Source organism: Meleagris gallopavo, chromosome 8, assembly GCF_000146605.3.
Source record: "Meleagris gallopavo isolate NT-WF06-2002-E0010 breed Aviagen turkey brand Nicholas breeding stock chromosome 8, Turkey_5.1, whole genome shotgun sequence".
Classification (NCBI taxonomy): domain Eukaryota; kingdom Metazoa; phylum Chordata; class Aves; order Galliformes; family Phasianidae; genus Meleagris; species Meleagris gallopavo.
Genome location: NC_015018.2, coordinates 25,734,303 through 25,741,436, shown reverse-complemented (window position 1 = coordinate 25,741,436; position 7,134 = coordinate 25,734,303).

The window sequence follows — 7,134 nt, the reverse complement described above, 5'->3', positions numbered from 1 at the left end:
AGTTTCAATTCCTACTCATTAATATATGCACTCTGATTCACAGGGTATTAAGAGCAAGTGTGCAATAGATCTTCTGCCTGGCAGCTGCTTTATTGTGTCTAATATCTCACATTTTTAATGTAAATTGTACAAGCAATGATTTAGCATAACACATTACTTGCTGGTTCTGTTTTGACTTTTTACTGCTGGGACCTTGTCCTGTTTCCTCTGAAATCAGTGCTTGAAATTCTTTTATTTTGTCACAATTAACATGGAGATATTCTGTATTCCACAAACCTGATGCTGGAGCCATGACCAAGAGCATAGCTGAAAGGAAATTGTTATTACAATATTTTCAGAGCTGAAGAAAACATTCGCCAGATATGCATATTGGATATGCTCAGCACCAGTGTTCATAGCTTAGGAGGATATAGACTACGGATTCAGTGTTATTAGACTGGAGACTACCTAAACAAGGGCCATCACCAAGACTGAACTGTAAGGGCAAAATTAAACACAAGTTCTTGGGGTATTTTCTGAAATAACTTTGCTGCCTGAACCTGGAAACTTCAGTTGTGCTTCTAATTAGAGTTCTTCCTATTGAGAAATTTAATGAATTAAATGCAATGATAACTAAATGCAATCTGTAGTCCAGCTGTTAGTTATTTCGTTACTAAATTCCTACTTAGAGAGGTATGGGATTTGTCAGATAAGGGAAGCTGGATCAGTTTTCATCTTCATTCACAAGCTAACAGGATCTCAGAACCTGTGACACAACAGGTCACTACTTTGCAAACTCATGTTGATCACTCTCAATCACTTTTTTGTAATCAATACATTTGAAAGTAGTTTCCAGAGATAATGGTGAGGTTTACCAGACTGTAGTTCTTTGCATCTTTTTTCTCTTCTTGATAAGACTGACACTTGCTGTTTTGGAGTCCTCACAAACTTTGCCCAATTAACGTGACCTTTTAGGGATAATGAAGAGTGGCCTCCCAGTGACTTCAGCCAGCTGCTTTAGCACTCATGGGTGCACCCGTGCGATCATGTTGGAGTAAACCAGGAGCAGCTCTGCTGAAATGTGTGAGCTTAAGTGACATTAAACATAGTATGAGTGGAAGAAAATTCCAGCTGAAAATCTGAGCTGAAAAGAATGGAAGAATGAAGGGTTGATTATTCTTCATTTTTATAGACTGTTATCTTTCCCTCTGCTACGCATAGGGCTTGTGAATGTGGGCACCCGGTGCACTTAATATGACTCAGAAATGTCAGCCTGGATGAATAGTGAATTAAGAATGTTTTTCCTTATTTTTATTCCAAGAATTGAAATTACAGAATCACAGAATCACAGAATCGTAGAGGTTGGAAGGGACCTCCAGAGATCATCGAGTCCAACTCCCCTGCCAAAGCAGGTTCCCTACACCAGGGAACACATTATTTCTAAGTTTCTAATGTGAACAGTCTAGGAGACAATTATATTTCATTACCTAAAAGCTATGCATGACAGTAACTTCTGTTTAAATGTAGAAATACTGCTACTACAACAATCATTTCATTTAACCAAAGAATACATGATAATATAGTTTGATGAGTACAAGACAAAACTTAGACAAATTTAAAGACATTGATTTGTATTCCAGGCACAATTGGGGTAGGATCTCCTAAGGGAAGGAAATTTCATGGCCATTCTGGATGCTTTATATTGATTCTCTTCCAATCTTTGTCCCACTAGTTGCCACTATATTCCCCATATCATTCTGTTAGTAAATAAATCAAACTTCCCTTATTTATAGACAAAGTTATGCTTTAAGAGGTGGACATAAACTGTGAAACTCAGTCCCAGCTGCTAGAATAGTTACAGCTTAGGTTTAGAGCTCTACTTCTAGGAGTTTTACTTTTGCCTAAGCAAAGACAGGAGATATCCTCTGCAGTGAAGTCAGAACTTCCTTTGCCAAGGATCTGAACTGTTTGTAAACAGTTGTCTTGCACTGGCAGACTCACCCGAGCTAGAGTGGCCACTTGAGGTTGTCTGGTATGCTTGTCTTGGGAAGCTGCGGTGCCACTGTTTTAATTTTGTCATCCTAGGCAGATTCTATATTGGGCGTTGGATATTATGCACATTCAACCCCTTAAAAGAGCAAAAAGGCTGTTCTCTTCTTTCTTACTGCTGCTCATGTAACGTGTCCATGGGCTGTAAAGTAGTTCACCTCCTGTACCAGAGAACTAATTGTACTTTGATTGTCAGTGAAGTAACTCCAGAATAAAGATCACAGTCTCTTAAAATACTTGGCTTTAACATAGTGTGATAGTGCATAGAATACACACCTTACAGATAGGAATATTACATGTTTATAGGTCGCTCTCAGGGCATATGTAACAGACTGTCTTTGATGGTCTGCAGCTTGTTGACTAGTTGAATTCTATAACAAAGCATTTATTAAAATATTAACACTTTGGAAATGTCTTCAAACCTATTTTGCCATATAAGGTGGACATTTAAAAGGGTATGGCTTATGTTGATTGATGAGATACTGGAATGCACAGGAAATAACTGAGCTGTGTTTTGGTTATACTGAATTTCCCTCAGGAAATAAAACAGAAATTCCCTGGCTGCTGTTTAGGGGAACTAGGAAAAATATGAGACAGATGTGGCCAAACTCTGGCTATCAAGCCAAGTGCAAAAGCTGAATACTTGAATTGCGCTGGTCTCAAACTGGCAACAGGACTGTACTGGCATGGGAAACATCGGTTAATTGAAATCCCTGTCAACAAGATGAAATAAAACAGCAAGTACTGCTGAAACTGACAATGCTCTCTGGGACCAATCCTCACATCCAGCCTCTGCAGCCAAAGAGGCAGCAATGGAGGCCATACTCCAAGGCAATCCAGTTCTAGGCGCTCTAAGTCTTTGGCTGTTGACAACACAACAATTTTGTTACAGAGCTCACAACTGCAGAACTTTGGGTCATCTGTTCTTGGCCTGTGCATACTATAAAGCAGGAGACTATTTGCTTTTACCTCTACCATACAGTCAGATAATGGCATCATCCAGCACATATACTCCTCTGTAACCTGCGCAGTGACCTCTCTGAGACATCATTCCCTTTTCTGGCAATAAGCTGTGACCCTTGAGTGGATGGCACATGTTGAGTGCTGGCAGCATGAACTGAATTGCATCCACGGCCAATCCATCCTCATTTACAGGTTGACTTTTCTCATTTAATAGCCTGCTCAGATAAGCTGCATAAGGTTGTGTATGAGAAAGGCTAGAAGCTGATGTGTGTCTGCCAATGAACTTCCAGCTGGCAAGAGACCTGAGTAATTACATAAACTACATAAGATGAGCTTAGAATACATTTCCTGCTGCTGTGCCTCTGAAAAGGGAAATAGCTGTTTCATTACTCAGGAGTGCTGCATGCCATTCAAGGGCTATAGAGTGGCATGTATATTTGGTTAGAATCACATGAGGCAATGAAAAGGTTCTTATGCACATGGGCATAAAAGCCACATACACTGCTACAGGCAATCTAGTTGCAGCAAATTAAAACCAAATAAGCAAGCTGTTTCCTAACAGCAACTTACTGTCCTGGCTGATGTCTCAGGCTTTTTACCAACATATGCTGTCACTTTCTGAAGTTGCAAAAGCCAAAGATCTATGAGATCTGGGCTAATAGCTCAGTCACATTCCTTTCCTCCTCTCATGTTTGTGCTGCTCAAAGGCAATGACAAACACTGGCAAGCCAGGAACTGAATTTAAAGTGCAGCTCAGAAACTTGGTGTAAATGTCTCTATCAGCACTAAAAATCTCTTCAAATCCTCAGTTTTCCATTATATCTTCAAAGCCATTTGACTGAACGCAGAATTTTTTCTTCCTGCAGCTGAGATGCTCTGTATTCGAACTGTCAAAGAACAATGACATCATCACACCTACAACCTTCAATCAGAAGCAAGAACTAGAACACTGTCAAATTAATGGCTAGAGCAAAATAAAGGTCAGTTTATTGCCCCTGGGTTTTTATTGTCTCTTTTGCCTCAGGAGAACAATACTGCCCTGAAGCAGAGAAGGCCTTCCCATATGCCAGTTTTCCTTCCTTCATTACAGAACTCAATGGTTTTTTCCACACTTCAGAAATATTCACAATCAGTAATGAAAAGAAAGAAATGCTTAGTTCTCAGCACCACAAACTTTCTTTCCTTTCTTGTCATTTTTTCTGTAAAGATCTTAACAGTCAGAATAAAAAAGAATGTCTGTCAACTATCATAAAACTCGTCATTTTGTATAGGGACCACTATGGGGGCATTTGCAGACATCTAAAATACAAGTTCCTAAATTTCAGGTCAGCAATAATGGCAAAAAAGAAAAAGGTCTGAAAGTACTTATATTTAGAGCATCAGTTTGGAAAATTTTCCATTTAAGTATGAGTTGCTGGCAACTCTATCAGATTCCTACAGAAAAGCAAACAAACAACACAGTAATGAAAAGGCTCCTTCTGGCCTCTAAAATTTGTATATAAGCAAACAACATTAATCACCATAACATATCTTCATCTCCCACCTATGGGTATCATAGGTTCTGTGAAGTCTCTATGATACAGGATTACTAAATGAGCTGCTTGGATGAGCCAATACTCTGGTATCTCTATCTAGCTCCCACAGCAAGTGAATTCTGAATGTTCCTTATGCTCCTTTATCCCAGCTGAATAATGCAGTCTGTATAAAACATTTTTTTCTGAAATACTGTTGCTCTACAGATCACTAAAAATACCCTATATTATCACAGTAGGGTTTGTACAATAATATAAGCAAGGAAAATACGGACTGTCTCTCTTTTGAATTGCATAAAATCAATTGGCATCTAAACTACTTGGTTTTGAACTATGAGGAAATTTGATCTGACTTAGTTTTTAAATAAAGAATATTGATATCAGATCCATTTCTGCCATGAACTAAGGAAAAATATATTTGCATTTCAATAAATACCACAAAGTTCCCAATACAGAAGTTTTCTCTTCAGAGTTACATTGTAATGTTAGGTCATCCATCCTACCATGAAGTTCAGAATTCATCTTTATAATTGTATGAATAGATTCTCACTTATGAAAATTGCTGCTGCAGAAAGCTCTGAAACATCGTTGAGAAATTCACATGCTGAGCTGAAACCACAGTACTGGGTTTCCTCTGTTTTGTGGGAAGCTGTGCCATGCAATGGCCTTTCGTATTGCCATAGAGGCAGAACCTGCTCCAGCTCAACCAGATGACAATGCTGTTGGAGGCTTTCTATTTTTCCTAAGTGAAACATTGAATATTTAAGAAAGTATCAGTGATAATCAGAGTTTCCAGAAAGGAATAACAAAGATGTGCTCGTTCTTTGTAATACAGTAGGACACAGTTGTGATGTTAGTTCTTTGTTGTTGTAAATGCTGGTGAAACACGGACAGAGAAAGCTTAATGGAAGACCTGCTAGTCACTTAAACAGAGAAGACAAGAAAACAATGAAAGAAAAGATAAAGAAAACATTTAAAAAGTGTGTAAGACACATAAAATTCAATCAGCACTTCAGTGTTTTGTGGGTTGCAGAATTCTATGTGAAATTTATTCTGTATGTTTACTGCACAATGGAACTGTATTAATGTTGTAACTCATCAGATGGAACAGAACTATGCCCAGCTAGAATTTGGTTACAGGAATGACAGAAGTATTAAATTAAATATGCACATGTCTCATAAGTAATGAGCTCCAGTAAAGAAAGCAAGGAAAAGGAAACTTTTTACTTCATAATATTGCATGAGCAGAAAAGTAAGTTAAATTTATTACATATACATTCTGTGAATAATGACTCATTCTCTTCTGGAGTAAAGCAGACTTGCAGTGCACTCAAACATTACACTAAGAATATTGCTTTACCATCTACACTCTGTCAAACAGAAATATTTCAGAAATATTTATTGAAAATCTTTTAAAACATTGACTCGTATTCTTATTCAGTTCACCAAACAAATAGGTTCCAACTACTTTCAAAGACAAACAGCTGCATGGAGGTCATAATGTTTAAGCCTTAGATAGCCATAACATTAGGTTGCCATACATTCCTCTTAATTTGATTTTAATTCTGTTTTGTGCATTACGCTTAACCTAATTCTTCCAATCAACCACAGAAGATCAGCATGGAGGGATGGAGCATGTTGAAGTCGATATAGCCTTGCATAAGCTAGGCATCAGAACTTCCTGTATTGGTAAATGTCCGTATCATAGACTCTATAACCAAAGGCTACTTGATTTGGTGACATGCTGGGTTGTGCTCTGTGTTTGTGTATGCAAACCTGATTGTCTTTCTCCAATAACACTGGAATGATAAAACTGAAGTCAAGTGATTTAGAAGAAAGTGACTTGTCTCAAAGGTAAGAAGTTCCTCCTAGCCCTGTGAAAATAAAAGCCCAAAGAAAGGTACGAGAGAAGGTCCAACCATCAACTCACTCCTTACTTAAAATGATTAAGGCCACAAAGGTGAACATTTGTGAGGAAAAAATTGGTCCAAAGCCCAATCCTCTTAATTCTACTTTTCATGGCATTCTTTCAAACCATGACAGATATTGATTTGATAACATCTTGTCCCCTGAAAACATTTTCCGCCCTGTTTTTTTTTCTTGTCAAAGAAATGCCCACTTAACCAAATGAAAACACCGTTTAAAGCCCATGTAGTTCAGCTGTTTGAATGTTAACAGACCCTTGGCATTTTCCCTCAGCCAGCTTGGCATGTTTATTTATGTGATGCTCAGGGACATGATTTAGCAGAGGGTTGTTAGGGTAGTATAGTTAGTTGTGATTGGACTTGATGATCTTTAAGGTCTTTTCCAACCTGAGCGATTCTATTATTCTATGATTTCAAGAAATTCTGGATAGCCAAAGTCTGGGTCTGCTCTGTTAGGGACACTGCTTGAGTGAGCAGCCAATGGTCCATGGTCTGTGGCAACCCAAAATTCTTGAGAAACCTGAAGGGTTCCAGGCAGAAGGAGGGCTCTTCCGTGGCAGTACTGACTAGTAGCCACGTGCTCAGTCCAGGCAGCCGGAAGCTCTCCAGGGTCAATAAGGAACAAGAAACTTAAAATCTTCAGGAGATAGCTGGCCTAAATATTTTCAACTCACCTTTAAAGAGAA